Source organism: Anas platyrhynchos, chromosome 6 (genome assembly GCF_047663525.1).
Source record: "Anas platyrhynchos isolate ZD024472 breed Pekin duck chromosome 6, IASCAAS_PekinDuck_T2T, whole genome shotgun sequence".
Taxonomy (NCBI): Eukaryota; Metazoa; Chordata; class Aves; order Anseriformes; family Anatidae; genus Anas; species Anas platyrhynchos.
In genome coordinates this window covers 5,841,697-5,859,462 of record NC_092592.1, presented here as the reverse complement: position 1 = coordinate 5,859,462, position 17,766 = coordinate 5,841,697, and the positions used below count along the sequence as shown (strand labels likewise).

At 40.1% G+C, this 17,766-nt stretch overlaps 1 protein-coding gene across 9 annotated transcripts in view; it reads left to right on the top strand.

The window, feature by feature from the left end:
* Positions 1–17,766, top strand: part of PCDH15 (protocadherin related 15) — an 805,380-nt gene that overhangs the window by 3,236 nt on the left and 784,378 nt on the right. For all 9 annotated transcript variants that reach the window (XM_072040299.1, XM_072040297.1, XM_072040284.1 and 6 more), the window contains exon 3: positions 4,776–4,946. The gene's annotated coding sequence lies outside the window, so the exon portion shown is untranslated. The remainder of the gene's footprint in view (positions 1–4,775; positions 4,947–17,766) is intronic.

The following is a 17,766-nucleotide window of genomic DNA, read 5'->3' as shown; positions in this document are numbered from 1 at the left end:
TATAATTCTGTACAAAGAAGGAATGAATAAAAAAGCCCTATGAAATCCCTTCTGTTAAATATTGCTCATTCTGCATTATTCTCTTTAAGCATGCAGCAGGTTTCTTTTCCCAAGGGCAGACTTCACAGCAGCTCTGATGGAGACAGAGCGATGTGCATTGTTTGTAGGAAGCTCAGAAGCGGTCTGAACACAGTTTGGGTAAGAGGAGTCAATGGGGCTGCATCCACACACAGTGTTTCTGAATTTGGCTATTTGTTCCTGATTCTGTGTTTCTGGATGCCATTGTTAGGTTTGACTAGATCACCTCCAGGTCTGAGCATTTCTGCGCCCCATGAATTGCCTTGCTTCCCAGGCTATTTTCCCTCATCACCTGGTATGAACAGGCAAAGCCCAGTGGTAAATCCATGAACATACTTAAAAAAAATAGCAGGTATCTTCGGGCTGCATTGTTATTTTCAGTTCTGTAATGTTAACTTAACATTGCCTACATAGTAGTGCGTTTTCACAGCAGAAACAGGTATAGAGGAAGGCTTCTTCTTTTTTTTTTTTTTTTTCATTCACTGAATCATAGGGAATAATTGCTGAATCACTGAATAACAGCAACACCTGTGGTAGCCGCAGGCCAGAAGTGAGGCCGGTTGTGCAGCAGGAAATAATGTCTGCCATTAGACCAACTTTGGAGTGATACGTGGTAGTTGGAGGGTCTGGAGATGAAAATTCTTTGCGGAAAATGCTCCATTTGTTGCTGAAGCTTAGGAAGTGGATGCCTCATTAAATCTATCTTCTCTTCCTTAGACTCTGTAGTCTCTATTTCAAATGGTACTTCACAATATCTACTGGGGTAGATTGGTGTTCTTACAGTCATGCCAATCGATGTAAAATTTCTCACTCAGTAGAATCAGTGGTATTATCTGAGCTGAAACGTTTTTTGATGGGAGTTCAGATAACACCATCTGTTATATAAATTCCTTTTTGAAATTGTACCTAGCAAGTGTTTTTCATGTATATATAGGGTCTACCAAGTTTGTTCTCTACTTTTTTAAAAGGTTCTTAAGATCTTTCATTTGTAGCCTGGGAAAGAAAGAAAGAGATGTTTTTTTCTTTTTTCTTTTTTTTTTCTTAAAAAAAAAAAAAAAAGTTGAGTAAACAACATATGTAATTACTCTGTAGGGAAATACTGCTTAATTAAAACACAAAGTCATTCTATTAGCATACACACCTGCTGCTCATATGGTTCATTTCTTCCAGAAATAACCGAATTACTGTATAGAGATTGTTCTATAGTTCAACTACCTCGAATGTGTGCTCCAGCGCTCTGCCTCGTCCTCCTGCTGGTGATTCATTGTTGGCTTGAAAATAGTCACACTGCATGCAGATAGAGATCTGCTGGGACTCGGATACCAGCTGTGAAAGAATACAGCTTATCTTGGCTGTTTAAGGCCAAAATATAAAAAATAACCCCCCCAACCTATATAGATTTCATAGATGCTATCTGTGGGGGAAACAAACAAAAAAGCCTACATACAAATTGCTCTTCAGATTGGACACAAAAGAGTATCTACTTCCCTCGTGCTCTGTGCCAATACTGGGAAAGGGTAAGAAGCAGTTTGTGCAAAAAGTTTTAAAATGCTTTGAAAAGCTGTGGCTGCTGCATAAGACTAGGGTTTTATATTACTTAGGGGCCTTGCAGTGTATTTTGATTGATTTTAACTACAATTATGTATCGGAAAAAAACACTACTGTAAAATTTGCTGATGTCCCAGTGTGCCTTTCCAGTATATGTGCATGGAGCACTGATCTGAAAATGAATTAGATTTACAAAGGGATTGAAATAATATCACCTGCTCTTGTGATTTTTTTTATTTTTTTGTCTTTTCACAATTAAAAAGTAAACGCAATATAAATTAAAGGGAACAAATGAGTAGAGAGTGAAGTTTTCATTTCTTCCAAGTTCTGTAGGGTTGGGTGTATCGGCTTTAACTGAGTCTGTCTCCTCTGAAGAGCTTTAAATAATGTAAGAGATGGGACAAGTATGGAGCGATCTTTTCCCAGCTTCAGAAATGTAGAGGTCTCTGGAGCTGGCAATTGAATTCAGTGCTAGGTGTAACAGTTGCCAATAAACCCATCCTCCTTCAGTTTGGTGCACAATCTTTCTGCAGAAGGTTTTGCTCCTTGTTTATCGCTTTATCTTCTTTCTGGACAGCTTTCTGTACTGAGGTGCATTACGAATTGTAAGGAGTTTGACTTTGCTGCTTCCTACATCACTGTAACAGAGAGAGAAAAAAAACCTGTAGGTGTAGGATTCTGTTTTGATGAATACTGTTGATAGACCTCTAGGACTGTGACCCTAGCAGTATGCCAGTGTCACCTTTGAAACTTATATTATCAGGGTTTATATCCTTTCTGTCACATCCTGCGTTTACTAAATGGTTCTCCATCTAGTTATGGCTGCAGTCGTGTGACAGCCAGCTATGAAGAGTTAATTGTTTGCCTCCTGAATGTGGTTTAATACAGGTATGTCTCAGACCTCCTGGGGAAATCTATTCTAAGCAATGTAAAAGTGCCTTCTGTCCCAGCCACAGGATACCTTCTTTTCCTAATCACTTGAGGATACAGGTTAATGTGTCCTTGCTTTTTAGGCGATACATAGCGTTGGTCTGGTTTTTGTTTTTTTTGTCCTGGTGCCCTGATAGAATAGCTGAAATCGGGTGGTAAGTTCAAAATTTCCTTTTTAATACTGGGCATAGTGACAGAGCCACCTCTGTGGAGGGTGTGTGTCTCTGGGATCCAGGTCTCCTAGGTCTCAGGCAAAAGCACAGACCTGAGCTTTTGAAGTGCTGCAGATTCTGATTATTTTTTTTCACTTTACGTGGTGTTTAAGAGTATGTGGGATAAAAGAGTAGTGCCGGCATTGCAGTTGTCTCATTTTGGAGCATGCTTTTTGCCATTGGGATTTAAGCAAATGCCAGAGTGTGTGCAGATGTCTGTAGCTGTGCAGTGTAGATGGAGACCTAAGGAGTCAGCTTGTAAATGTGTATTTAAATCAAATAATATCAGGACATTGTATAAGATCTAAGAAAAGCTGTTTCAGGTCAGATTTTCTTCATAAGCAGCATACTAATTATTATTCACACTAAGGGAGGAGAGAAAGTTTTTAAAAAAATAGCTCTTTTACAGAAGTTGTTAATTGTTAATAACCTTATTTAGTTACCAACCCATGGACTTCTGACTTCTACAAAACAAGATTCAGTGACTTGAGTCATGCTTTACATGACTCCCTACCACAGCAAGTATGAACACAATCTCCCTTTTGGTTTATCAGCACCCTCTTCACCCATTTTTAAGAGATCTTTGATTTTGGCTCTGCACTTGTATGAGAGGTGCAGTAATCGGGAACTTCAGCATGAATTTTGGGTAGCTCTCTCCAGTTACTTAATGCATGTGTTCAACCCCCTTGTGTCAGGTGCCACTGAACTCCACAGCCCTGTGAAGTAACCCAGCTCCTGAGTTACGTTGTAGTGATGAAGCCAAAATCTTTAGGGAAGGCACTTTGAAGATCAGGAGGTTTGGCTTCCTTTGGAATTAAGACAGAGTTTTCAAGTATGCTGCAAAAATAGATCAGAGCCTCTGAAAACTTGTCTGGAAATCGTGCCAAATTTATCCTTACTGCTGCTTCCTCGTTCAGAAAAAGGCAACAGAAAGGTGTGGCAGGTAACTACGACAGGGGGGATATATTCTTTTTTATTCAGAATGCTTGCAGCTAGCAGATGATTCAGATCCCCCGCTTTCCTTTTGGGTGTACGAATGGACAGGTGCCTTGCTCCTTCAAACATCTCCCTTCCCCCCCCTTAGTCTGGTTAGATATGTATAACTAAGCTTACAAGTACTGGGAAAAACAAAACAAAACAAAAAAAAAACAAACATTTAACAAAAGTCTTCCTTTCATGCAGAGGAATATCTAAGATCAGGTTTTTCAGGCTTTTAGGTGCACAAGCAAAGTAAATTTTATGAGTTGTATGGAATGCTTTCAATTCTCTTTCCAAAGGTTGAGGCATGTCATTGTTCATTGTTATGTGATGTTAATGAGGGCAGAAGGTTACTGGAGAAAGAGTATGAGTGAAATAAAATTGATAATGCAAATTTGCAGTGTTCAAACACTGAAAACAGGATTGGGAACAAAAATAGTCAAAGGAGAGGGGCAGGGAGTAATCTGATTTAGTAGGAAGAGAATATTTCCATTCAATTTTTAATGGGCTACTCATGGAAAGACTTCAGCCAAGGATGATGCTGTGCTGCTAAAGTGGAAGGTGTCAGAAAAAGCTTCAACTTGTTCCTGTACACCTATGCATGAGTTTTTTCTGTACTTTCCACTCTTTTCTAATGGACCTTGTGCTGAATCTCGCAGGCCTGAATAGAGTTTGGAAATCCAGAATGGATCTGTGTTGTGCTCTCAGGTTATTCCCGAGTTACATCACGATTCCTCAGGCTTCCTGCTGTTCAGTGGGACTGATGAACAGATGTCTGTGGTGCCTAACATCTCCTTGCTGAAGCTGTGACACATAGATAATGTCAATGGTAAGCATGCAGGCACGCTGCTGATATAACACAAAATATCTGGGTCGTAGTCAGGCAGACATCTCCACGTTTGCCAAGTAGCCAAGTCCTCCATTTATCCAGTAGAAAAAGTGGAATTATTTAAAATTATTTTAAATTATTTAGAATTATTTAAAGTTGTAAGTCATGCTACACCCTATAATTTTCTTTCTTGCCTACAGTTTTTCATCGTATGTGCTTTAATGGGCAACCTTATAGCCTGGATTGTGATCAGCAGAGGCCCTCTTCCTTTGAGGAACCCCACATACAACTAACTGAAGGCTTCTTGGGATGCAGGAGGAATGATCTTGTGCTGCAGGTATGGAAACGACTGCTCAGATGTCCTCACACAGGTAGGGGATCGTAGTCTAGCTGTCAGTATGCAGAAGTGCTGAGGCGTGCAGCCTCAGCACTTAGACTGCCTTGGTAATCTTAAAAGGGAGAGACCAATTGACTTCCAGTGGGTAGTTCATCCTACTTCTCTTAGGCATTTTGGAATGTAATTAAGTGACCTTTGGAAGTGTATTCCCTTCATTATCTTTTGAGGGAGCTTTGATGATTAGCTTGGAGTAGATGCCTAGCTCTTACATGGCAGTGTTCAGTGAAATTAAATAAGCCCTTAAGCTCTTTGTAACTGAGCTCTATGTCTGTAAGATAAAGGGTGTGCTTCAGAGACTGTTCATTAATTTTCCTGAGGTTCTCAGGTGTTGTGATCATGGCAGCATACAGAAATATTACCTTTCAGGTCAAGTAACTTGAATATGTGTGGTGAAATTGTTGCTTGTGATGGATACCCCAGCAAGGAAATAAGCGGCAGGCATGTTTATTGTATTCTGTCAAAACATGACAACAGAATTGGGTAGGAGATCAGAAACTGTTTATCACACAATATATATGTGATTATCATATATTACCAATTAGCTCCATGCACCATGAAACATGTTAAATAGTTCTGTTAAATGCCTGTTGATTTTGTGGATGCCACTAAGTTGGGCTGTGTCAAAGGAGGAAATATAAAAAAAAAAGAGAATGAAATGGCAAAATATGGAGTCATGGATTGTTGCTACCAGGTTGTACCAGAGGGAGGAAGGAGACACTTGCTATGCAAACACCAAGGATTGTTGCACCGAAAAAATTCCAAGCAGTAACTCTCACCATGCAAAGGCAGGGGCCAAGGGGCCCTGAGAGCTGGGATGCTCTGTCTGAGGCAGGGCAGGGTGCCTGTGCCAACGTGCAGAACCTGCTGAGCCAAGAGGATGATTCTGGTTTTGTCTGTCCTATGTCGTCCAAATAAATCTTATCCTCTACAAAGAGTAGGCTGAGTCACCAACATGGAATGTTACCCAAGAATCCATCCCCAAAACACAAGGTATTTGTACTTATTTGGCATTTATTTCCTACTGTGAGTCCTCTCTGGATCATTCTTTGCATTGAGTCTTTGGGTCCTCTGCAAACAGGACTTTTCTAAGGTATTCTGATGCATTTCTTTTTAACGTCATAATGACATTATTGTAGAAGTGTGAAATATCTCGGGTGGCATATTTACTAATGCTTCAGAGAGTGTATTTCTCACTGAATTCCCCTCCCCACCATTGTACAGCTAATTCTTACCTGTATCTTTGGGGAGAACTCATCTGGGGGCACAGAACAATTCTCCATGGCCCTTTTGATGTGCAGAGTCCCTCAACAGCACAATGTGAAAGTTTCTTCTTTTTCTCCTGCCCCCGTTTATTGTTTCATTTCACTACCTATAAAGGACAGTGGTGGATCAGCTCTTCCCTCACCTTGCAAGTTGCCCAAGGCAATGTTTTAGTGCTGAAACTGGCCTGACTCTGATATACAGCCTTAATGCTTTGTAATTGCCACAAGAATGAGGTCTATTATCATGCTCCAAGCTGCATTGAATTGGAGCTGTATAAAGCAGAAATGGTTCGTTGTTACTCCTCTCAGTGTCATGCTCTGTAAATTGTTACTGTAGAAGAAAAGTCATCCTTATACCTGTGTTCCTCATGGCGGCGGCTTTCTTTCCAAAGCAGAGAATGGATATTTTGTTTGTCCTGGCGTTTCCCTCCTGTATTGTCTCTATGCGTGTCTCAGGTTTGGTGGTGTAGGCTCTGAGCAGAGCTAAAAAGCAGCCAGGCTGCTCCATCAAGTGCCACGATAGGTTTCAGGAAACTTCTACCAGAGATGAACCTGGCCATGATTTAATTTTTTCTCCCCAGTCTACACGTTTGTATTGGTTTGACAAGCAGGAAGTGAGTGGCATTTTATAGCTATTTATATACCGAATTTTCACATTAGACTGCATGGATATGCCTTGTGGATTTTGCAAGTAAATTGTGTTCAATAGAAGGCTACTGCTATTATTTGGGAAAGCTTTTTCCTCTTAACCCCAGCAATACAGAAGTGCAAGTGTCCCTGTTTGACAGTCCATCACCCAAAGGCAGAGATTCCATCACACGTCTCACTGGCATCTGTCCCGAAACATACGAGCAGTGGTAGAAATGGCACGACATAATTCCCAGAGCAGAGAACCTGGCTCACCTCTGGTAATTCTTTTAAGTTTCTTCCTGTTATTTCAGCTGAGCAAGAGACTGTAGAAAAGTGTGTTCTTCAACATGCAGAGAACTTCAAAACGTGTAACTTTTAACAAGGGTGAGTGTTACGTCTGACTTCAGATAATTCAAACAATCTTCTCACCTTTTATTCAGACAGAAGTATTTTAAACCTTCTGTCAATATTAGGTGGCTCTTTTACAGCATATGATGTCAATTTTTACCTTACTGTAGGTATTCAGGCATCCCTGGCATACTTGAAATTATTTAAAGTTAACAGATAAATATGTTTCACCCATTAAGTCTCTGCTTCTCTAAAGTTAATTCAAAGAAAAAAAAAATGTTTTTTTTTTTTTTTATCTTTGAAAAGGAAAGATCTAGTAGTGATTTATGGCACGTTGGCTTCACAGTTGTGTAGGTTGCAGTATTATCCTTTATTGAGGTAAATGTTGGATTAGAGATGCATTAGAGATGGGAATTACTGATTTGTTTTATGGCGTGTGATGCTGTTGCATACAAAGCAGTCTCAAAGAGGTACATGATCTGTGTTATAATAGAGTACAACTGCTCTCCCACACCTTCTTCTGGTATTCCCTCTGTCCTCCTGCATGCGTGAGACAGGTGATTTGTTTAAAGGCTCATGCTATGAAATACAAATGACAGGAGATAAACCAGCCATCAGCCTGCACGTCACTTCTAGCACAAGGATAATCAGGTAGCCTGAACCAGTTTCTTGTCTGATGCTTTGCTGGCAGTGAGTGGATCCACGATGCAGCATGAGAAAGGTTTGCAGGACCTGGGGATGGGCCCTTCGTTTCCCACCTGCCAGCTAACACATTCCCTTACTTCACTGACTTCACACGCTGCCTGGGGTCCCAGCAACTCCGTTGTCTCGTCCAAGCTTGGGGGAGCTGGTTAGGATTTTGCTCTGACTCATGCTGTCGAGCATCGCCTCACCTGTGTAATTCAGAGTCAGGAATGCATGCGTCGGCAGTTACCTGCAGCCCCAGCAGGGTGCCTGTGGCTGCATCCTGCAATTCTTTTCACAAAGCTTCATTTTATGGTCTCAGCAGTGTGCTGGTGTAGGGAAATCCTTCCATTCCTCATATTAATTCAATTTTCACATGTTTGTATAAATCCTCCTCTGAGTAAATTTCTCAGGCTATTTCAGAGTCAGAGCAACTTGGAAAGTTTGCTTGTATTCTGGTATTTTCTTGCCAGTGGTAAAGATGAAGTTTTCCAGACAGCATAAGAGTTTTCTGTTAAGCCAATATTCAAATAATGTTATTATTTTCTTAGAGCATCTCTTGGACAGGTTTTCTTGCATACAAATTTCTGACAGCTGAATGTGTTTGTGTAAACTCAAATATTTTGAAGGCAAATTCAGAAATTTATTTGCTTCCAAGTTTAGAAATTATTCAGTAATTGCTTGTCTGGAGCACATGTTGCCTACTGTTCTATTAAACTAAAGGTTTTTCTAAAGAGTACGCTGATGTCCTTGCCGTCTGCTAGGTTGCTGTATTTCGGGACTTGTAGTCCGAAGGCTGCTCCAAAGTCTGTTCGGAGCAGGGCGTGGAAGGAAGGCAGCACTGATTTTCTCTCTGCATGTAGGTCTTTGCTTCGAAGAGAAAAACACCTATGGGCTCTGCTGCAAAAGGGCCGATGGCTGTCAGAGCTGAGCTACCAGGAAAGAAAAGTGTTGCTGAGCTGAACGCTCCCAAGTGAGTTGGGCCTGATGGATTTTACCAGAGGGCATTTCTTAGATAAAGACAGCAACTAAAGCTGTTCATTAGTGAGTTTCTTTGAGATCTTCAGAAATTTGAGGTCTTAAGCACAATGAGTGGGATCCACTCAAGAAAATTATTGGTAGTGTCATGACCACCATAAAAGGGGGGAATGGATGCGCAAGAGAAAATTCAGGTGGGTTATCTTAACTTCAATTCCTGAAAAAATGCAGGCATAAATAAACTGCTTGTGAGCACCTCTGAGGCCACTAACCTCTGATAGATGGTCTATAGGAGGCAGCATAGTTTTGCCAAAAGCAAACTGCATCGCAGCAATGCGATTTCTTTCAATGAGAACAGAATTCAGCACAAACTGTAAGCGCTTGGACGGGAGTAATCACCTGCTCAAATTCAGGTGGATTCAGGAAAGAACGTGGCAGGTGTAATGAATCCTGAGCTGAGCAATGCCAGCCTTTTGCCGGGAAGCCAAACATCCCGACAAAATGCTGAGACAGGACAGCTTCATCTGCAAGACAGGCAACGTAATCTTTTCGTGCTGCTCGTTGTGGTTTTGAGGCATCAGCAGTGCAGTGCTGAGTTTGGAGCACTGCATGCCAGGGGGTTTGGGGTGCATGGAAAAAGTTTGGAAGGCTGACCTCTTCTGTCAGGAGGGGGCAAGCAGAAGATATGATAAGCCATAAAGGCTGCAAAAGCTTACTTGCCATGAAATAACCTGTGCTCGGTGCCCACAGCAGTTGGACTAGTAATCAGGGGTCAAATGCAGAAAAAAGAGCTGCAAGCTTGGTGTGAGGAAAAACTCTGAGAGGCAAAGACGAATGTGGCAGGGAGTAGGCTTGCAAAGGAGGTGGGGAGATCTTCATTACTACTGTACTGAGAAAAGCATCTTCATAAAGGTTTTTAAGAGCAGGGTAGGCAAACGTTCCCCCGGAATTATTTTGATGACAGTTGGTCGGGTCTCAAAGCGGGGAAATAGGCCAAGTGGCTTTTCAGGCATCTCCTATGCTACATCCCTTTGAGCGGCACAGAGGCACTCATTTTCAGGGGCATTACATATGCACGCTTATTCTAAAATCCATGCGATTGTTTCCTTTCATCTCTCTTTTGTGAAAGTATAAATTCTGCTTTTAGAGTGAACGTTTTTGTTTCACTTTTTATGATAGCGCTAGATGAGTTGTTCTTTTTTTCTTTTATGCTCTTCGAAATGTTTTTTTTTTTTCCAGTTTCTTTTGTGCTATATTAAAACTGCTGTTTTAAAAGCGGTTGTTTTTTTGTGTGTGTGTGTGTGTCTGTTGCTGTTGTTTATTATTACTGTTGTTTTTTATTCCTGGAAGCTCTATCTATGCGTCTTGATTTTTTAAATTTAAATTTTATTTTATTTCATGCCCTATGTCAACTTCTCTGTTCTTCCAGGGAATATGCATACTGTTTTCAGCTTCATTGGAAGAAAAGGGAGGGAGCAGAGGGAAACCAATGCGTGGTGTAGTATAGCCATTTGCCCTTGACTCTTTGCAGCTTTAACAGTTTCTCTTCTTTCACCTCCTTTCCCACAACGTGCTATTTTTCTAGGTTATTGCTTTGATACCTCTACAAGCACTTTTATAAAGAGCATTGACCATCATTAATTAAAGACCTTGGCACTCTGTTTGCCCAAAGGCTTTCTCATATGCCGAACAGTGATGATGTATCTGTCAGAAAGAGCATACACTGTGGAAGTGGCTGTGAGCAGCACACGGGACAGGTCCCTGATGCTAGCAGCGTGCTGCAGCACTGCAGGAATCGGTTCGCTGTGAGCAGAAACCATCTAAGCAGATGTTCAGATCCACTTGCCAAGCGGGTACAAAATGCTGATCACATACATCCGCTCTGAAATACTGTAAATATTATTCTGCAATAAAATTATAACAAATTAACATTTGTACAGGCTCACACTGCTACTGTAATGTGTTAATAAAACACTAGAGTGCCCGCAGTTTTCTTTCGACTGGAAATGGAATAGACTGCTTTCACTGATAGAAATTAAATGTAGGATAACATTAATTATTAACACTTAAATCACATTCTAAATATTAAATCTAAGAAAAGTCATATTATTTCCCTGGGAAAGCTAACTGCTTTCAGGGTCTAATGCCAATAAAATTAGCCTTAGGTGCTGCTAGCCTTTAGGGCTTTTTACCCTCCGGAGCCTCAGAGGCACTCAGGAGCTGGTTCAGGTGTCCTGGCTGCAGCAGCACTATGTGGATTTTGGATGGCTTCAAGCACCTGTGTTTCACCTAAAGCATTCTAATGCTGGCAGTTAGGCAAAGGATATAAGATATTCTCCTGTTTAGAAAAGTCAGGGTTAAAGATGCTCATGTGGGATATGTAACTCTTCTTTGCTTGGGGTGTATTTCTGTGTGCTCTCCTGTCTCTGGACCACTGCTGAGTAGGAAAGCATCCAAAGCCACATATGGAAACATCTGATTTAAGACTGGGCTGCAAGATCCAGCACCCTTTAGGCTAAGCAAGCTCAACATTGCTTTAGAGGAGTGTGGAGAAAAAACAAGACTACCACTGCCCACTGGGTTGGCACCACAGGTACCATTCAATATACAAGGCTTCAAGTTCAAAGACACGCATGTTGCTTAGTTTTTTTGTGTGTTTGTTTTTACTAGTGACAGGACAATAAAATATTCAAGTCTGAATCCATACCGATTCTTTCTACATAAAATGAATTCGATAAATTGGATACTGTGGGGGTACAGCCAGGTGCTTCCCTGTGCAATTAGAAGTCATCAGGCCAAACATCCATCATTTTAGTGCTGTGAAACCAGAGGCATTACGTGGGCAGGACTGTAAGTGCTGCATCCCTATCTCAGAAATTGTTCTGGGATTAATTAAGATATGCCCAGTCAACAACTTGAAAAGCTATCAGTCCAAAAAAAAAAATCTTTATTTTGCAGTGCCATAAGGCAACATATTTAGACATCTGTGAGGATCTGTAAAAAGTGGTTCTACTTTCCAACAATGCTAGCCTCCGCTGGATTTCTTTGAGTTAACTATGAACTGTAGCAGTAAAAGAAAACATTTTTGTTGGAAGTGCTTTCAAGGTAAGCATTCAATATTCAAATATTTTGTATTTACCAGAACAAGTCATTCACTTATTCATTCATTCATTCATTTATGAGGGCATTGCTATTCTGTATTTATTATGAGCTCCCTTGGCTCACTTTTCCAGGTTTATAAAAGACTCTCCTGAGAGGTTTCAGTGATAGCAGATACCGCAAGCTGCAAGCGAGCAATTCCTTGTGTTGCCCACATTGCAGATGAAAGCCCTTTATAATAAATAGATAAGGACAGAGGCAGGTAAAGCTTTGTTCACATGGGAAAAAACACCTCCACATCCTCAGCAAATGATAATGGAGTTGTCTCTTAGATGCCATCGTGTTTTAAAAGTAAATAAATATGAGTTTTTTACCGAGTTTTCAGTAAAAGCACTAATTTGTCTTGTTTTTTCTCCACGCTTCTCTAAAGCAATGTTGAGCTTTCTTAGTCTAAACATACTGGATCTCGCAGCCCAGTCTTATATCAGATGCTTCTATATCTGGCTTTGGATGCCTGCCTACAATCCATATTCTTCAAAGTGAATTTCACTTAACCACAGACACTGGTATGCCCTGCAGCATTATGGAAATATTTCTCCTCTCTTGCATACTAAGGGAGCCTTCACAGCCAGCATTGCTCCCGCGGGGTCCTTGCCTGTGCCTGCTTAAAGAGAACGCTCCTCAGACCGCTCTGGAGGTCTTCTGCCACCTTCGTTGTGTTGTGAGGCCAAGACAAATGTTACCTCTGATGGTTTCTGTCAGAGAAGCTAATGAGATTGTTTAGATTGAAATTGCAAGGGGCGTTGCTGGCCTGTCAAGTAGTGGTGCTGGCAGTGAAGGGTGCTCATGCAGTCATTTTCCCTGGAGCAGAGCATTTATCTGCACTTCATCCCCATATTCTCCATAGATTACTCTCCAGTCTTAGCAGATACCAACTAATTCACTAAGTGTGTATCAGGTGTGTGTTACCCCTACGCTACAATAACCTATGCTGCAGCAGAGGGCTTTAAGAAAATCACCATTTGTGAGTTTGTGGGGCCTAACCTTGTTTTTTTTGTTTTGTATATGGAGTGAGGCCCTGAATGAACCAGTGATCAATACCGTTTTTCCTAATTCTGGCAGGTATATCAGACTGGGCTATAAATACGCAGTGTGAATCCCCCTGGTATCATTACTTTGTTTCCTTGTTTAGCAATTGCTCTAATTTTCTGTAAAAGATTAGTCACTGGAACAGAGGCTGTAATCAAGATATCACTCTCCTAATGTGGTTTGCTGACTGTCATACAGAGCAGTCATTACTACACCTATTAATCCTAGATTAATCTTAGAGCAACTTGGATGAGACACATTGAGAGTCCTTTTCCACTGTAAGCTGTAGCCAGGAGTCGGGGCATTTGGTTGGGAAGCAGCAGAGCAGCGTTGAAGTCTTTGCTCCGCTTCCTTCAGAGGGCATTTGAACCATGTCCTATGCAGGGCATCAAAGTCCCCGTGTTGATGAGATCTTTTGTTTCCTAATTTTTGTTGCTGTTATTCAAATGCGTGAAAATGATATATGAAAGGGCTTGGGGTTTGGGGTTGTTGTTTTGGTCCAATCTGCTCTTTCTAATATATTTATTTTTTATGTTAACCAAGAATGTTAACTACCCATAAACTTTAAAAATCATTTATTCACATAATTAGAATTTGAAGGGACTCAAAGTGCCTGCTTTTTTCATTGCTCAAAGGAAAATATTTTATCAGCCCAAGTTCACTGGAAATCTGCTGGAGGTCCATCTGAAAGGCACGTGAACCTTAGCTGCTTTGTCAACAAACTTGCCTTGGTTTTCATCCGTGTCACACCATGTGGCACCAGCAGACTCTTGTATGTGTTTGGAGCACGTTTCACCCCTGTGCCCTGCTGTATTAACTGTATTAATTAGCTTACTCTGTAAACAAAGATGCTTGTAGTTGATCCCTAAATAGTCCAGCAGAGAATATTCATTAAGTGAAAAAACTGTAACCCAAAACGTGCATGTGTTTTGAAGGCTTAAATGCTTACAGATATTTGCATAAAAACCCTATGCAAATCCTACCCTGCAGAGCGTGTTAGTCTTACATTATTCAAATTATGAATTCACCGTTAGGTTTCTCTAAGAAATTATCTCCATCATCTAATGCAACAGAGATCACAGCAAATACATAGGTGAAGCAAAGTCATGTAGAGAGGTCTCGTGAGAGCCTGAGACTTGTAGCAGGGGGAGGTCTGAGGAATTGCAGCCCATGAGCAATGAATGTCAAGCAGCACAGCCAGCCTGCCTTACCCAACACCATTCTCTCTGAACTCAATTCCAGAATCCAAATTGGACAGAAAAATGGGCACAATTAGAGTAAAATACCAGTCAACACTGACCAAAAGCACAGCTTTCTGATGTGAACTGTAAACAGCATTACAAGAAACTAGTGAAAGGAAACGAATCAGAAACCCATAACATATGAGAGAAAACAATAACCATGACTCTTTTATTCGGGTTTTATGTCAGATTATAAACAACCGATCACAGTGCTTCTTAGTATGGAAAATTGCCACCTTTGCATGAATAACTTAGCCAAAGATAACCCTTCCACTCCTGCCCCACATCTTCCCTTATATTTTGCAGTCCTCAATTGTTTGAGAAACTGGACCATACCAGGAGCATTTTCTTGACAAACTGTCAAGGAAGCTAATGCAATCGCTGGACTTAATGATGGAGAGGGAGCTGTGTAAATAATGTGCTGTGGTGAATTTATTGGAGAAAATACTACTGGCCCTGAATCTTCATCCTAAGCTGGCAATGCTACTTAACTTTCATGTTTTGAGTCACTTAAACATTTTTTTTTATTCTTCTAATCTGGAAATTGGAACACAATTTAGAAAGAACGGCAAAGTTCCATATATAAAAGACATTCATGTGTTTAAATTGCAGACTTTTATCTTTGTTTAGGAGAATGCTAATATACCTAGAATATATATAGAGAAAAAAAGCTCAAAATGTTCGTAACTGTCAAAATACAGTTCCTTGAGTCACTGTCAAATTCTAGTTTCAGTCTTAAATGAAAAGAATTTCTACAGGAACTATTGGGATTATTCCTTTATCATAGCAAAAACAATTCATTTTTTTTTTAGAAGGATTTCTCAAATGGCAGACTTTTTTAACTTAAAAAAGTTCCTGTGCAGGTACTAATTATGTCAAATTTGAACAGATGAGCAACTGATTCCTGGACCAAGATCTGTCTGATGGGATCTGGTTAGTGTCTGAGCTGTGCTAGGGAACAAACCTCCAGAGCAGACTGGCCATGTCCACGCTGCACAGGATATCACCCTGGCTCTCCCTGTGTGCCTGAAGCTCTCATGTTATTATCCCTTCCTGAACGGTGCAGGATACTTCTGCTTTGCAGAGCGGTGATGTGGGAGGGTGGATTACAGCGTCCCTGTGTTGGAGCACCTTGGCTCTGTTGGGGCTGCGTGGCTGCTCCTGGTTATCACTCAGAAAGGAAGGCGTGCATGCGGAATTTGGGGGGAAAAAAAACAAACAAAAAAATATTGGTATATCCACAGGTGCTTTTTGTATGTGCCAAAGTAGGAAAATGAGTCCAGAGGCATCGTTCAACAGTTTGACCTATATACTTTTCAGTTTGTGAAAACTGTAGGGGATTGTGAGAGACTGTAGAATAATTTTTAAAACTTGGCATATGAGATTCTACTTGCATAAAGGTAATGTGCACTGGCAAAAACAATCCAAACCTCTCATGCTGCTGACCTACAAACTTTTCTGTTCCTTAGACAAAAAGAAATTCTCAGTGTCACTGTTACACTAGCAAACTAGAAATCTCTCCAAAATATGTCAGCAGTAGGAAAAAAAAACAAACCACAAACATTTGAGAAATGGAAAGCAATGAAGAGAAGACTAAGATTTTGGTTATTGATAGTCATGATAGTCATGAATCTTTATATGTAAAGTGAATTCTATGTTAAAAAAACAAAACAAAACAAAAAACAAACAACAACAACAACAAAAAAACACACAGAAATGATTCTGAGAAGATCCAGGGCAAAGAAAAGCTAATGTTGTGTTTTGAGTTGCTTGTGAATGCTCCTTGCAAGTCTTGCAATAAACAGAAAAAAAGAAGAAAAGAAAAAAAGAACTATTTTAAAAGAATTAGCCATAATTCAGTGTAATTGATGACAGGTAAATTAAGAGAAATTGGATAAGTGTTTCTTTACAGTCAGCCTGTTAATTTCAGAGCCTAATAGGGTGAGAGCTGAATATTACTGCTGTGTTTAGAGTAAGACTAGTTTAATTTTAATGACTATTCATAGTCATGTCTATGAAGACATATGGAAAATCAAACTAAATGCAGCAGGTTAGCAGCTGCTTGCCACAAGTATCAGCAAATATTTTGTTTTCCATCTCTATGTATATGGAACATATGCCAACCTCTCCCCCCTTTTCCTGTTTTTATTCTTTTTTGATCCTCCAAAGCTTCAGTTTTTCATGTCACCGGATTGTTCATTGCCTGCTGCAAGCTGAGCATTCAGTCATACAACCGAGGATAGTTTAGCTCATGTCAGGGAAGGATTGCCCTTCGTTAGGCCAAAATGCCTAAATCTCCTGTTGCATCTGGCCACATCACGGGACACAGAAGATGCCCCAGTGACTTACCAGGGGTGCATGGGTGCTCCTCATCAAGACTGGAGTTCTTATTTTATAGTGATGAATTATTGCATAAATACTGAAAGTCATCTCCTTAGATTTGGTTTAAGTAAATATCTCTGCAGGAACAAGATTTTTCAACCCTAGGCCACTGCATGCCTTCCTGATTTTAATTCACTAAGAGACGTAAAACATAGTAAGAAATTTAAACTAAATAACCCACTGTGTTGGTATTATAACACTAATGTATTATTGCCACACCATAAACATAATAGTGTTATAATAGAATGATGTGAAATAAAAGCTGAAGAATTCTGTGGACCCCTGCCATAGTTCCTTCCCATCATGGACTAGTAACTATTCTAAAACGTTTCTAAATTTGAGACTGCAAAACTAAATCCACAGAAAATAAACATTTCAAGGATAGCAGTGTGAAATTTAATTAAACTAATCTCATGACTGCCCATTGAAACATGTAAAAAAACATGAAAAAAGTGCATTGTGTTACCACCCATTGATGTTTTTGTGTATTTCACTAGAGTTTAAATCGTACTGAGCCATAATTACTGTGTAAATATGTACTTAAACAGAATTCACATGGAGACAAACTTTGGCTAACGAATCTTTATGCTTGAGATAAATGGAGCATGTGAGTGCTTATGGCAGTGCAAGCAAATGCATCATTTTTTTTTGACTAAACATCAATTCTTTTTCAAGAATTGGAATGGTTTGAAGGTGAAGTCATAAGATTATGACAAGAGTGATTAAAAGATTTGCTGTCATCAAATCAAAATGTAGAGAAATACTTTAAGCCAAAGAATGTATTTTAATTTCAATAAGTAGGAGAAAGAATGCTTCTCGCTTCAAGTACAATTAGTGTTTATGGATTATTAGTTCAATCAAATAATTTGCGGTGTATTACTTTGAAGAATGGTATGCAAGCACACGCGTTTCTTGCTTCACACAATGTGAAGGCTACTGAGAAGTGGCTATTTGTCCAGGAACACACTTCAGCCAAGAACAAAGACTATACAGACTTTTATAGTTTGAAGCCAAAAAATAAAAAAAAAATAATAATAATAAAAAAAAGAGGTTTCTAGTAGGTAGATGTCCTCTTGGGATA